General features: G+C 35.8%; 1 protein-coding gene across 1 annotated transcript in view; it reads left to right on the top strand.

Moving 5' to 3' along the window:
- Positions 1–15,806, top strand: part of LOC131688718 (uncharacterized) — a 215,915-nt gene that overhangs the window by 62,679 nt on the left and 137,430 nt on the right. The window lies entirely within an intron of this gene.

Below are 15,806 nucleotides of genomic sequence, written 5' to 3'. Positions count from 1 at the left end.
ATGTGAGTTTTCTCCGCACATTAAGCATTTTTCTGAATTTTCATTGCATGTATCCTCTTGATGAGAACCCCCACATTTGCCACACCGTGCCTTATTGGAACAGTAAGTGGCTGTGTGGCCAAGCTGTTTGCAATTAAGGCAATTCATTACACGAGGGATAAAAAGGCGAACAGGGAGACGAATCTTATCGATAATGACATAGTTGGGCAGCGCAGACCCAGCGAAAGTCACTCGAAATGAGTCAGACAGTCGATAAACTTTTTTATCTCCTTCGTGTGATACTGAATGCAATTGCTTGCATTCAAGTATTTTTACGTCTTTCAGTATGGTGTCTTTGAAACGACCAACCCCATGCTTAACTAAGTCATCAACAGTCAAACTCGATTCTGTGATGACCCCATCAATTTCAATTTCTTTTGAAGGAATATACGCTCTATATTCACGCGTAAAAAGCTCGCAAGAAGCAATTGCATTGGCTTGTTTGAAACTACCAACGACAATGCGTATTTTATCTTTATTAACTTTGACGATCTCTTTTACATCCGAGAATCGCGAAGTCAAATCTTTAGAAATTTGAATGATATTTAGCGCCTTTGCTTTACGCCTAATGAATACAATCCATGGTCCCGTTGACGACTCTGGGTAAATTTTAATTCTAGTCGGATTTACATTTTCAGCATAAGGCTTAGGGGGAGGGTCTGTTACTCGTTCTCCCATCTCTTCATCCATTTTACCTAATAAGAAAAACTATCACAAAAAGGAATGAAAAATATACCTGTTATCTGCTATCTATTAGGTGACGAAAACACCGGTAGAACACACCTCATGTGTTACGTTGTAAACTCGGTGCCCGTTGTTTGACAATGTGACACTTGCTGTCCTTCTTCGTCGCGTTGCTTCTTCAGTAGAGAAATAGTCCTACCTGCAACACTTCAAAACTCTCTCCGATTAAGCTGCTCGTCGGTATCACCACCACAAGCGCGCTCTCTCCGTTTCCACCACCTCGGTAGACAAATGTGGCTACCTGTGGCTTGCTGCGAAAATCCCACTGTCGATGCGGCACTTTTCGGTGCCACTTGTTTTCCTTATTCGTCGTACCACTTCTGCGGTAGACAAATAGAGCAAATGGGTCTACCTGTGACGCTTCCCTCTCGTCGATTAGAATTGCCCGACGACACCAATACACTATATTTTTTTCTGTGTGTACAGGCACGATCACTGTCGACTTCTGCCACCGCGGTAGGCAAATTCGTCTACCCGCGGTTTGCTGTCAAAACACCACTTGTCGAGGATGCCGTTGACCACGCCTCCGACGTATCAACTGTCGACTCACACTTAACAAACTGGTCTCTCTCTCTCTCTCCCACAATAACGCATACAGCGTCTCGCACTCCGTCACTCTCTCGAGAACAAAACCTTCTACCTGGAGGCACAACCGTCTCGGTCGGTTGCAAAAACTGTTATGAGCACGTTGCAATTCTCGAGTTTCAAGGAACTTATGAATGGCAATAAAAATGATTCAGCTTTCAGTTCTCTCACTGATAAAACGACTGAAAAGAGGCTTTTCATTTCTTAGGGGCGATGCTTCTTGAAGTAAGGATTTTAGCTTGCCTTTTTAAAGGGGTTAAAGGGTGAGTCGATAATTATTGCACTACTTTCAAACTTGACCGAAATTAATCAGAACCAAGTTTTCTTTAAAGCGTATAGTTTACACCCGCTAAGCTTTGCAATTGTCAGTGAGATTCCAGTCAAGATGGAAGCAAATCATCAAACCGTTCGCGAAAGGATTCAGTTCACCTAAATGCAAAATCCTGGGTTTATGCATCGCACCTTGGGAAAACTGATGGATACACATTATATGACCGTGTCCTCCAAAGATTCCAAAGATATAACACCGGACCACAAATCAAGAGTTGGACGAAAACCGGAAACAGCATCAAAAACCAACTGATTGCTCATTTCAAGTGGAATTCGACCATTTCGACACGGTACTTGTTAAAAAAAACTTGAAGTTTCGCAAAGTTTCGTCCAGAGGGCCAAGAAACGATCCGGATTGCTAATTTCAAACGGAATCAAAACATTTCGGCCTGAGACCTGTCCAAAAAGCTTGAGTTTCGTCCAGAGGATCAAGAAACAATCCGGATTTAAAACGAACAAGGTGCAGAACTTCCGAAGAACTTCGGGATGAACAAAATGCCGGTGCTACATCATTGAGACCTACGTCGAAGCGGGTAAGCGCAAGTTTGCTGTGGATGACCGTTTCAAATGAAAGAAGCTGTCGAAATTCACTTCGAAGTACCTGATTTGGCTGGCCATATGCATTTGTGGCAAACATAGTGAATCATTCGCGTCCAAAGGCGCAATGAAAGGTGGATTTTACAACCGGGTTTTGCTGCTTTTATGACAGCACGATCAAAAACCGTTAATTTGGTCGGATTTGGAGTCATGCTATTTTTCCAAACCTGTATAGGAGTGGATATGTGGTTAATTCAGTGGATTTTGTTCCGAAAGACTTGAACCCACCAAACTGTCCTGAACTCAGTCCGAGCGAAGGTTACATTACGAAGCGCGAACTTCGGAAAACCAAAAAAGTGGCGAAGGATGAAAAAATGATGAGGAAATGAAAAAAATAGAAATGAAAGACATCAATCGCAAATGCACAGCATTCTACTCCAACTCATTCTAAAGTTCATTCCAAATAAACATATACGTACAGATCTGCTGCAAAACTTTGGTTTCATTTTGATAACTTTGGCCGATTTACTAAAGTGTCAATATTAAACGACTCATCCTTTATTGCAAATTAGTTGGATAGCAGTTACTTATGAAAAATATGGAAATATTAGCTTTATGAATATGTTATGAACTTAATCTATCTGGGTAACCCCCAGTTCCTCTACTCTTAATAACGACATTTGCTTCACATGCGTTGTAATAAATGCCTAAACCAAAAACCTCCGTTTCGATACCTACAATCCTATCAATTTCTGAAAACAAATCAGGAAGCACGCTTGCCACGGTATGACAGCTGATCATACTAATGGAATGTTGTACTTCCTGAAAATAATTCCATTGGTACGTAACGCAAACTTGGCAATTCCTCGGAGCCAAAGCGTGTTTCATTAGACCCACCTATCATCAGCTATGATACGTGTAGGTATTTCTAGTGTGACTGATTCACTGCGGATTGGCAGTCAGAGCTGTACAAATATTACCTCTATGGAGGAGCTAGACGCGCGGCTATCTCGCACATTTGCCAGAATATGTTTGGGTATTAGATTTCATGTTATTGATTGCGATCAGGTCATGCCGCTGAGACGTGATGACAGGGGTAACGGTGAATCAGAACTTGGCGGTATTTACCATAAATAAGAGCGTATGGAATTCTTTTCGAGCATTTACTATAGGGGAGAGTGAAGACACATGATACTCGATGACAATTGATTCCCTGGCCATATCGCATAAACCAAGCATCATATTCGAATGAGGTTTCAAAATCAAACATTTGTATGGAATAGTTTTACGAGTTGATTAAACACTGGGGTAGAATTTATCGTATAGATTTATTTTCACCTCTGTACGAAGTTATGAACTAATTATATATTAAAGGTTGCAGCTAGAATCCCTCTAAAAGGGGTGGTACACAAATAAATTTATGAATACTAGTATAAAATTTCGCATCTTATACTAAATGTTTTCAAATTGTAGTTACTCCACTCAACAGGTCTATCTGTGACCACTGTAATCTTTGGTAAGCTTTGTCTCCATCATTATCCCGCATTAATATTTTCGATTACGTTGGGGAAAGGAAAAAAACACTCAAATTACGAGTTTGATCCGTTGATCTATTTTTTTCTTAACCTTATTATTAAGATATAAAAAGTGAAATATTAGAAAATGTAGTCAATCAGTTCTGGTTTTATTGTAAATAGCTAAAGCCCTGTTTAAATTTTGTATTATTACAACATTTGAATTTGACTGCAAAATGACGAAATTGTATTCACTCTACCCTATGGCTGAAGGTACTAGCATGTCTTGGATTTAAAAAAATGCTTCAAATTAATTCAAATTGAATTGATTTCGTAAAAGTTCCTGTAGCTATGCCTATAGTGTGGACAATTGACCGAAAACTTTACCATTGGGAAATGTTGATTCTGAAACAAGTTTTCTACACGAGCTTTTTGCGGAATATACACGTATATCAGATTAGAGTGCAATGTCATGTCCATCAAAGAAGCTAAATGTTCTCCAGCAAATGTTAGAATATTTGGCCCTTGAAGTTGTTCTTGTTTAGAATGGGAATATTTATTACGGAGAACAGGATTTGGATATCCATCGAAACAGAACAGGTTCCTCTCAAGTAACTATCTGTAATCTATACGGTAGCTTTAGACGAGAACCGCAAATCGATTGACGCTTAAATGAAGTATCATGTGATCACCGTTACGAAATCAGCTAACCGTGACATTGAAATAACCCAGCAGCTATCAATTGTCGATGTCATTGTGGTAAAAGTGGTATACATATACCTACTCCCGATGCGCTATCTACGCGATGATGTCGGTTGTGTTAATTTGCCGCACGCGATTGCATCATTACAGGGTTTTAAGCGTGTCCGCGGCACTGTGAAAGAGTGCGTGGAAACGCTTACCGCAATTTTGGGTGCCGCGGAAAGGTGACAGTGGTAATTTGACTGTCACGAATGATTTTTCAAGAGCGTGACAATCAAGGTCGTGTAGCTGTTTAAAATCAGTGTCTAGGGCTACAAAATATTTGCTTGAGAAGCGCGATGTTGAAATTAAATTGCCACACATAAACATTTGGCTAAACTGGGGTCGACGCAAGTTTACGCTCGCACACCGTAGTACGCCAGTTTATAACGATGTTAGTAGTGCTATTTTATTTGAATGAAGAAAATTTACCTGCATGTAAGATATATTGACAAATTTGAGCTGAACTCGGAAATGTATTACATCATAAATAATCATACTAAATGCTAAGCATATAATATATTATGTTGCTCAATCACAATGAAAAACTGGTGTGCATCACATCGGTGGATCGAAATAAAGCATGTTGTCCCTATCCTTATTGTTACTTTAAATTCTAACGAGACATGATTTATAACAAAGTTTTTTAACTAAAATGGCAGTCTTATTATTTCATTCTGATCGGAAACCGTGATCAAACCGAATTCAGAGGTAGTAAATAGACGAAAGTTTTGATCCACATATCAAAGAACAATCATGATTCAAACGGGTTTATTCCAATTCAAAGAACCGAAAAGACAAATGTCAATTTATTTTAGCACAAAAACACCGTCCAAGAAAAGGGTAACACAATGCGAATTAAACTAATGTAATTAAATAATAAACCAAACAAACTTCCAGAAAGCTCGAAAAATAGCACAAACGGACCGAAACGTCGGATAGTGCATAACCTAAAAAATTGAACACAGGAATTTATCAAACGAATCTCTAAAATATATCATGATTGAAGCAAAGCGAAAATCAATATCCAGTATATCAAAACATCATCACAAACTTAGTCTCATACACACCTAATTTTTTCTGCCGAATCTCAGCTTTTTTCGCATCTTTTTCCGAAATCTCAATAGCTAAAATCTTAGCAAACATTTTTTTTGCTGAGATCTCAGCAAAAGTAACGTTTGATAGCTGAGTCTCGGATAATATTTCACCGAAAATTAGCAAACAAATATCACGTTACTGAAACGTCAGTTTTTAAATTTGCTGACTACACAGCTGTTGGGAAATTGCCGAGTCGAATTGAGTGTGTATGAAAGGTACATCAGCTACTATTGAATTGTATTGATCGGATTTTCTGTTCCGGAGATACGGGTTGAAGAGTGCGTTCACACAGCAAATTCCCATATAAACTGGTACCACCATGATGTCAAAATGATGCAATACTTAATTAAAATTAAAATGTTTACTTTACTTGGATTTGCGGGTCTAGATCACTAATCGAAATACCTTTGAACACCTAGACCGCCAATGACGGTTCTTGATGTCCCAGAGAGCTTACCAAGCTCCAAGTTAATGTCACATCTATTTCTCAGCTAATTTCTGATCGATTTCTACAAAATTGATTTCAAAGGAAAGATATAACACACCCATTAGTTGCAATTGATTTTTGTTTTCAGATCTGACTTTTGGTTCCAGAGTTAGAGGTTCGTTAGTACGGTCACACAGGAATTTCCCATAGAAACCATTATAATCGTAATACCACAGAGGTTTGCAATCTATTGAAATGGACGTCAAATTACTTAGATTTGCGGATTTAGATCGCTGATGGCCAATAAGAGATTCTTTAAAGATATTGTCCACTATCGACAATTCAGGATGATTTTTTTTCCGGAATGTGGATTGCTCTACCAAAATTAGGATTTTCATAGAACAGTGATAAGGTTTCTTCCGCAATAGTTTTCAGCGGTCATATATTTATTTATTTCCATTTATTTTTTCATACTTTGTTCTGATGTTTTTCTTTTTTTCCAAATCGTTGAACTGTATTGCTTGTGGTTGGTCTGCCGGACGAGTTGTTTGAAGTGATTTTCTTCATTTGGCCGTGGTGGCTAATTGCCTTGAATTCTCAATTTGACTTGATACATTTATGGTACAATTTGATTTCCTCAAATTTTAAGGGAACCGTTAGTGGGTGAAAAATAATAAATATATACCGTGCTAGCACTTTAATGTCTTGTGTCATGGTGGTTTCTTTCAATATAGAACATTGGATAGCTTTGGAGAAATTCAACCAGACGCGACGTGCGTATTCATGTGGATTTGCGTTTTGATAAGCAGGATTTTTAGTTGTCCTCTTGAAGCATTTTCATAACTTCTGATGCCAATCTTTCCGGTGTCCAACGATAGCGGCATCTTCGGGTAATTTTGTCGCTAAAGAAGTCGACTCGGAGGGAACCAGTTCGCATATTTCGCGGTAATATGTGTGTGAAGAAAAGGAGATCTCCCTTGGTAAGCTACTAACAATCCAGGAAGAACTCTAGTACCGGTGCCCAAACAAGGAAGCTTACCGAGCAAGGTTGCTTCATTTGGGGACTCGGCTCCAGGTTATCCAAAATTATGCGGCAGGAGAGGTCAACCAGGAAATTTCGGGGTTGTTGGAGAAAGTTGTCCCGGGTTTCGGGCATGTTCCAGAATTAAAGTCATATTGATTATTCGGTGATGACTGATTCGAAGCATCAAATGGAAGGTATAAAATGCAGTTGGTTGCACCTCTAATCAACCTTCCCCCCACCACAGCTTCGTCGGCCATATTGACCACCACAAAGGATTCCGGACGACCCGGAAAAAATGGCCATCTTTCAAAATTAACACACTCACATCAGTTTCTCGGAGTTGTTTGAGTCGATTTTCACAAAATTAGTCTCAAATGTAAGGAATATTGGCCCCATAGATTTCTATAAAATTTTGTACTGATCGGTTATATGGTTCCAGAAATATGGACTCAATTGACCGGTCACATAGTAAAATCTTATATACGACGGAACAATTTTTTTAATGATATCTCAGAAATCGAAGTCGTACTATTGATGCCAAATGTCGTTAAAATACATGAAATGTCGAGTTTTGATGCAACATTGAAAATTTTTTTTTGGCTGGCATCGACTTTGTGGAATAGATTTCGCATCATTTCACAATATAATTTTACAGTGGCTGTTTCGGAAAATTATCGTAAAATATTTTACGCGTTTCGATCATTTAGGCATAACGGATCCTTCCTACATGTGGTGCAAACAGTATTTTTCTTCTACCAACAAGAGGACGGCCAAACCAAATCTCAAACCGTCGATCACTGGTTCTAATGGTAAGAGTTTTCGATTTGGCCTCTCTTTTTTTAGAAAATTTTAGAACGCCAATAGGATAATTTCGAAACGGCCGTCGGGAGAAATGCCGCACTCTGTACATCTCGTGTATAGAGTCACTTTACTACGGTAATGCGATATTATGAGTTTGTCCTTTGAAGAATTACAATATATTTCTCGATAAATATATGATTACGGCTTAAAAGCCAATATTTTTACCATTTTTTTGTTAACCATTTTTGTTAACGACCTATTGAGTCAATTTGTCAACAGTTTTTTCGGCATTTAATTAGCAAGGGACTGGAAGGTGAAGAATATTTTTTCAATATTTAGAGCCATAGTACTCAAGGGAGAGCAAGGTGTTGAAAGGAGAAAGTTTAGAAAAGCGTGGAAGGATCATATATGCAAGCTTAGAGCTCACCGGCGACTTAACCTTTTGTCTGCTACCGTAGGGGTCAGGGTCTTTTGGCATTAGAAATGCGAATCACCTGAGTCTACGGCATGTCCGAACTAGCGTAAAGTAACTTGTTACTTCATGCTGTCGGAACCGACTAGCCAACTGTCAAAAGCCAACTGTCAAAATTCTCTTTGAAAGGAAAATCCGGACAAACCGTTACTGGCCAAACATAGTTCACAGAAGGTTATGAAAGAGAAAAATTTTAACCACCATCTGTGATTGGTGAGTAACGGTTTGTCCGGAATTTCCTTTCAAAGAGAATTTTGACAGTTGGATTTTAAGCCGTAATCATATGTTTGTCGAGCTTTGTGCATGATAAACCTTCGATGATTTGAAGTGTTGTTTCATATTATGGAAGAAATGTTCGCTGATTTAAAAACCCATATTGTAGATGAAATCTGCATACACTCACTGCAGAAAATCATCCAAAATTTGCACGAGTTTGAAGGAGAAAGTTGTTGAATGTAACTCTTTGCGCCGACAGTACTACACATCAGTTGGTAAGCTGATTCACGCTGAACAAGCTCGAACCGTAACAACCTTATCACAAATACGCCTTCATACATAACAATTTAACAGTATCGCTAGATATCGCCACATGTCTTAATCCAAAATCTACGAACCGAGACCTTAAAGGTGTATACTCGAAAGGCAGAAATAAGTTTTCCGCAGAAACCCCGATTTTCTCTACCTAGAAGTGATTTATTAGTATGCAGAACATGCAACAAGAGATGGGTTGAACATGATTCAGAGGCCGACACGAATGAAAGCTGAAAAAATTAATAAATTATTCCAAGTCTAAAATATTAAGGAAATGAAATCATTGTAAAAATGAATATTTGCATGCATGCATGCAATGAAAAATATAATCAAATTCATAAAATGAATAGAATAAATAATATAAATCAAATTATTTGAAAAAATAAAACAAATTAAAGCAATACGATTAAAATGGATAGAAAAAATTAAGTAAATAAAACAAATGAAATAGAATGAATAAACAAAATAAATCAGCCGTATTAAAGGGGTCCTCTTATATAATTGGGCAAAAAGTACCTAATGTTTGATGATTTGTTTTGTAGAAGTAAAACGTCTTAGACTTGTGCGCTATTTTGAAAAATGTTTATTAAGGTTTCATCTATAATTTAAAAGTTTTCGGGTGTAAGGTGTCAAAAATGGCGTCCAAAATGGCGGCTCCAGCAAAAGGTGTTTTAAAAACTGACCTCATCTGCGGGCACGATAAAGGTCACAATTCGTCGTCTACAAGCAGCAAATCAAAACATGAAGATTACATTCCGTAGAGGCGCCCCAAGCTAAAAAACATGAAAAAATCGATATAGGAACAAAATTGTTTTTTCGCATAATTTTTCTACTTTGGCCGGTTGTAAAAAATCGGTAATGATAAAAAATTGCGATTTTTTAGGTTACATCGCCCGAGAATGTTGTCTTCTTTTAGGCACCCGAAGTTGATTGGTTGAATGGTTCAAAAACCAAAATGCCCGCATATTCGAAAAATCTAGTTTCGAAAAAGCCGCCATTTTGGACGCCTTTTAGACACCTTACGCTCGAAAAATTTTTATTTTATAAATGAAACCTTAATAAACATTTAGCAGAACAGCGCACAAATCTAAGTCATTTTACCGTTTCAAAAAAAAATTAAATGTTAGATACTTTTTGCCACAATTATATAAGAGTACCCGTTTAAATGAATAGAAAGAGAAGAAAAATGAACAAAAAGAATAAAAATGAAAAAAAACAAATAAAATGAACTAAATAAATCCAATCATGTATGAAAATGAATATAATGAATAAATTATTTAAATGAGTTATAAAAACAAACGAATTAAATGACATTTTGATTCAAATACAGCGAAAACCCGATTTTATCTCTCCCCGATTTTATCAGCTTTTTGACCCAATTTTGTCAGCCTTATATGAAATTTGATAGTTGGTAGTTTGATGGGCTCTAGCAGACGAACCACGTTGATTTTGAGCAAATCCTTTCTTGAGCATATTTTGCTTAACTTAGAGATCCGAAATATGCAAAAATAAAAATTTGAATTGTTTTTAAATATTGCGCTGTTAAGGGGAAATTTATACTAAATAATCAAAAAAGGTTATGAGGCTATATCTAGAAACTAAAAAAAAATCATTTTGTTAAAAAGAAAGAAAGATATATGTCCCTGTTTTATCAGCCTAAAATTCACCAAGGGGCTGATAAAAACGGGTCTTAACTGTAGAATGAACATTATGGAAAAAATCATGGAATACCCATTTTTAAAATTAATAAATGAAAAGCATGAAATTAATAACATTTTTAAATGGAATAAAAAAGAATATATTTTATGCAATTAATAAATGAAGTAAATGAATAAAGTATATTAAATAAAATTGGAATTAAAAAAATAAAATTAGTAAAACGAACTCGAAATAATCATAAAGCATAAAAGGAATATAATGAACAAAATGAAAAAAATGAATCAAGTGAGCAAAATTAAAAAGCCGAAAAAAATTAACAAACTTTTTACAATATTTCAAAGGAACAAAACAAAGAAAATAAAATGAATGAAATAAATTGAACCCTCAAAAAGGCAAGCTATAATTGTGACTTCAAGAAGAAGCGCACATAAGCCTCAATGAGGTCAAAAGCCTCTTTTTCGTCGCTTTATCGGTGAGAGAATCGAAAGCCCGAAAACGCTCGATCATTTGTATTTCAAATTACAAGTCCATTGAAACTAGAGAACTGGAACTAGTCGGGCCTCTGAGCAGTGATGCCACAAGTACAGATTTATCTAGAAAGGTACTGATTTTTTAAGTATTTTTGGTACAGATTCTGTACGGTACAGATTACAGATTTTTGCAAAAAAGCACAGATTGGTACAGAATGTTTTTGACGTGACAAGAGCGTAAAATAATTAAACTTTTCAAACTGACAAATATTGAGTTAGATCGCTGACAAAATGGCGGCGAGAAGCTGAGCTGGAGCTGTCGACATAAAGATGCAAGATATGAGGATTTTGTTTGCAGCAAAGCAACTAGTACTTGCCAGAGTAAAAGCTGACACTCCGCGCAGATCTGCTCGACTTTCGTTCAGACATCATCCCTTTGATTCGCTACAAGCAGTTTTCTCGCATATCGCATCTTAATGACAGTTTCAGCTCGCTGGCCCGAATCGAAAATATGTGCATCAAATGATATTTTTTTTCAAATAACTGGTTTTGTTTTGGTATAGAATACAGTACAGATTTTTCTATATAAAAGTACAGATAGAAAATATTTTTCAACTCCCGGTACAGATTTAATTGTGGCAACACTGCACAGTGGTTTAAAACGCGAAAAACGTGATCGTTTTGAATAACTTCGAAATGGTTCGTTAAAGCGATATACAACCTTCGGAAGAATTTGTGACAATGGAACGCCCCTTCTTTCTAAATAAAAAAATTGTTGATTGATCCTCCTATAAGTGAGATGCAAAATTTATTTCTCATACAATTAAAGATAGCGAGTTGAAGTATTCAGCAAAGTTGTAGTAAATTCATTTATAAGAAACTTTACCGAAGGTAGAAATGTCCTATCTTTAATGGTTTTTTAGGTATCGAGCATTATTTGAGAAAAGACCGGAAAAATCATTTTTTTCATCATAACTTTTTTTCAAGATTTTTTAGAAGGCCACAATGTTCTACAGAACTGTCACAATTAATGAAATACATAATTTTTGTGAGCAAAGTAATAAATTATGTTGAACCGTTTTTGATATATTCACGTTTTTTGTTCGAAATACGGCCTACTTTGCTCTCAAATAACTCATGAACGGGCAAAAACGGGCAGACCCCTCAGTGTGGGTTTGGTAATAGTAATACAAAAATGCTATAAGCATCTGAACAAATCCTTTGTATCCGGTTGTATCCAGGGCTCTGGTAGCTAGAGTCGAAAAAGATGTTTTTCTAGTCTAAAATCATGGTATGAAACATATTCGGTGAAGCTGAAGAGATAAAGTGGTAGTGTCTTCGCAAAAGTTTTAGAGAATACTCTTACAAGAAACATTGCCGAAGACATCGGCTTTCTATCTCTACTGGTTGTTTAGATAAGGTGCACCATTTATGGAAACCCTACAAAAATGGTTTCATTTATTAATCTTGCATGCTTTGATTACTTGTGTCGCATTATCACTGTCTAGTGTTGTGTCAGATTTTGTGTGCAGAAAAACAGTTTTGTTGGCTTAATTTGAATTTGCAGTTTTAATCAAGTGTGACGTGAAACAATTGCGATTCGTGTTGTGTTACGGCAGCGTACATTACTGAACTTTGCAAAAGTCATGTCATCGGTTACAGGTATGCATAAATGTACACGGAAAACCGATTCATCACAATTTCAACTAAAAAATTAGTTGAGTTTTTGGTTTCGTCTAGTTAATATTTGGGCGAACTAAATTTTTGTTGAAAACAATAATCCAACGTTGTTGGTTTGATGCTGTCAGTTTCAGTCTGGACACGAACGTTTCATCCTAGCACAAAACTTAAAAAGCTAAAGCACAAAACTTGAAAAGCTACATGAGCTAAAGCTTGAAACGCTTGTCTCAGCTTCTAACGCTTGTTTTAGTCCAGACACAATTGCATATGCCGTTACACTACCTTTTCAGCCAAGACACAAACGACTAGAATTCAACTAATCTCATTGTTGAATTAAACTGCTTCATCGTAAAATACAACATAGGATATTTCAAACGTTTTGTTTCACCGACCGACGGATGAAAGGTATGGAATTAAATTGTTGAAAAATTCCGTATGTCAGTAATTCACACGTAAATATAATACAGAGTTATGTTTCTCATAATGTTATCTTTTTATAAACTTCAATCTTAAATGAGACGAAATAGCCAAAGGTATTTAAGGATTGTTGGAAATTGATTGATTTGAATTTTAGAATAAAGGTATATTTTTTTTCTATTTAGTCACAAACACTATCCAGCACTACAAAAAAAACTTCATACTTATTCCACATCTAGTTTGGAATCTCAAACGATGAAAAATAATTATCATATTATATATTACATTGGTTAATAATTGAAATGTTGCTATATAATCGACTAAATCCGAAATAGAATGATTTTGACAATTTTCGACAATACTTTCAATTTTCAGTGCACATGTATTGAAAAAAATGTCAATAAAATCATCCCTTTATTGAAATGTTTTTAAAGAAAAACTAGGTAAAACCAAAATGAGGTCAGTTGAATTTCTGTTTTTTTGTGTACTGGTTCAGGTAGTTGCGTCCAGGATAAAACAAGCTTTCCAAGCTGAGACAACTACCTACGTGCTTAACCGTTATGCCCAGCGTGTTGCTGTCGCTACCTTGATGTATTTCAGTAAGGTGTGCATCTTAGCTACTTGCTGTCATTTCGTATGATGTGCGTCTTGAATCAAAATCAATAATAATTTTCAATAACTATTATTTGAGAATCTCTCAAAATTAAGAGAAAATTTAGTTACGTTATTCATTTTTCTGTTGAAATCAACTAATTAGGAAAACAAAAATTTGTTTTGTTATTTTTTTTATCGAATGGCTTTCAGTGTAGATAATATGTGAATTTTTCAATATATTATCCCGTGAACTGTCAGTGACATGCATATAAATATACTCAAATGTGTTTTTCATTTTGCTTATAAGTATAAAATATATGATAATAACTTAACCATACCATGATACTGCTGCTATATTCAACATTACTAAAAATGCTACTTCATCTAGGTGGAATTGAATACCGCAAACAAATCAAAACGACAACTCGACCCAGATGCATTGTTTATGTTGGATTTAAGTGACTCTGACGAAGATTCTGATGCGGATGAGTGTAATAGCGATTGTGAATAGTAAACGAATTACTATAAGAATATTCCTTTTTCATTTATATACCAATGCAAATTCAACCGTCAATTCGTTCTTCGCAAACACGAACAATCAATCTTATATTGATGGTCCAAGTCTTGGTACTACATTTCATTGTGGAACTTGACCTTCTCTGTCGACACACTTTGAAGTTAATGTCAGGGTTTATGTGCCGCCTACTTATACTAAAAATCCTTTCTCATTAGGGCTTGACCATACGACTACTGGCTTATAAACCAGCGTATTACCTGTACTACCACCGAACAATTCACTCTATCCAAAACCCAGTAGAGATAGAAAGCCGATATCTTCGGCAATGTTTCTTGTAAGAGTATTCTCCAAAACTTTTCTGAAGACACTACCACTTTATCTCTTCAGCTTCACCGAATATGTTTCATACCATGATTTTAGACTAGAAAAACATCTTTTTCGACTCTAGCTACCAGAGCCCTGGATACAACCGGATACAAAGGGTTTGTTCAGATGCTTATAGCATTTTTGTATTACTTTCAAACCCATACTGAGTGGTCTGCCCGTTTTTGCCCGTTCATGAGTTATTTGAGAGCAAAGTAGGCCGTATTTCGAACAAAAAACGTGAATATCTCAAAAACAGTTCAATATAATTTATTACTTTGTTCACAAAAATTATGTATTTCATTAATTGTGACAGTTCTGTAGAACATTGTGGCCTTCTAAAATATCTTGAAAAAAAGTTATGATGAAAAAAATGATTTTTCCGGTCTTTTCTCAAATAATCCTCGATACCTAAAAAACCATTAAAGATAGGACATTTCTACCTTCGGTAAAGTTTCTTATAAATGAATTTACTACAACTTTGCTGAATACTTCAACTCGCTATCTTTAATTATACGAGAAATAAATTTTGCATCTCACTTATAGGAGGATTAATCAACAATTTTTTTATTTAGAAAGAAGGGGCGTTCCATTGTCACAAATTCTTCCGAAGGTTGTATATCGCTTTAACGAACCATTTCGAAGTTATTCAAAACGATCACGTTTTTCGCGTTTTAAACCACTGTGCACTGCCTCCGCGACCCCTTGTCTTTTTGAGGGTTAATAATAAAGTGAAGAAAATTTATAAACTTGATAAATTTAACAAAACGAATACAAATAGTAAATTAAATGAGGTTAACAAAAAGAATAAAATTAATAAAACGAATGCGAATACAATAACAAAATGCATAAAATAAATAACATGAACAGTGATCAAGATGAATTAAATTAATGAAATGTATAAAATGTGTAGAATGAATAACACGAATGAAATTTATTAAGTGAATAAAATAGTAAAATGATCAAAATGAAATTAAAAATAAAAAGAGTTAAATATAATAATTAAATAAATATATAAAACAAATAAGATGCGTTTGAGGGCCATCGTTTCAGAAAGTTCTCCAATTTTGTGAATACCCCATTATTTGAAAGTTGGTTCATTAACATCAAAAAATGATGTTCTGAATTGCCCCGTAGAGAGGTCCGAATTACCCCTACATTGTAAAAGGATGGATAACCGTAGAGTTTTGCAAATCGTCGGCTAACGCTGCCATGAAATGGAGCAATTTTTTTGCTCCAAAATGTAGCTGAGGTTTCAAACTA

The sequence above is a fragment of the Topomyia yanbarensis genome, chromosome 3 (assembly GCF_030247195.1).
Source record: "Topomyia yanbarensis strain Yona2022 chromosome 3, ASM3024719v1, whole genome shotgun sequence".
In the NCBI taxonomy this organism is placed as follows: Eukaryota; Metazoa; Arthropoda; class Insecta; order Diptera; family Culicidae; genus Topomyia; species Topomyia yanbarensis.
This window is presented reverse-complemented; position numbering and strand designations above follow the sequence as displayed.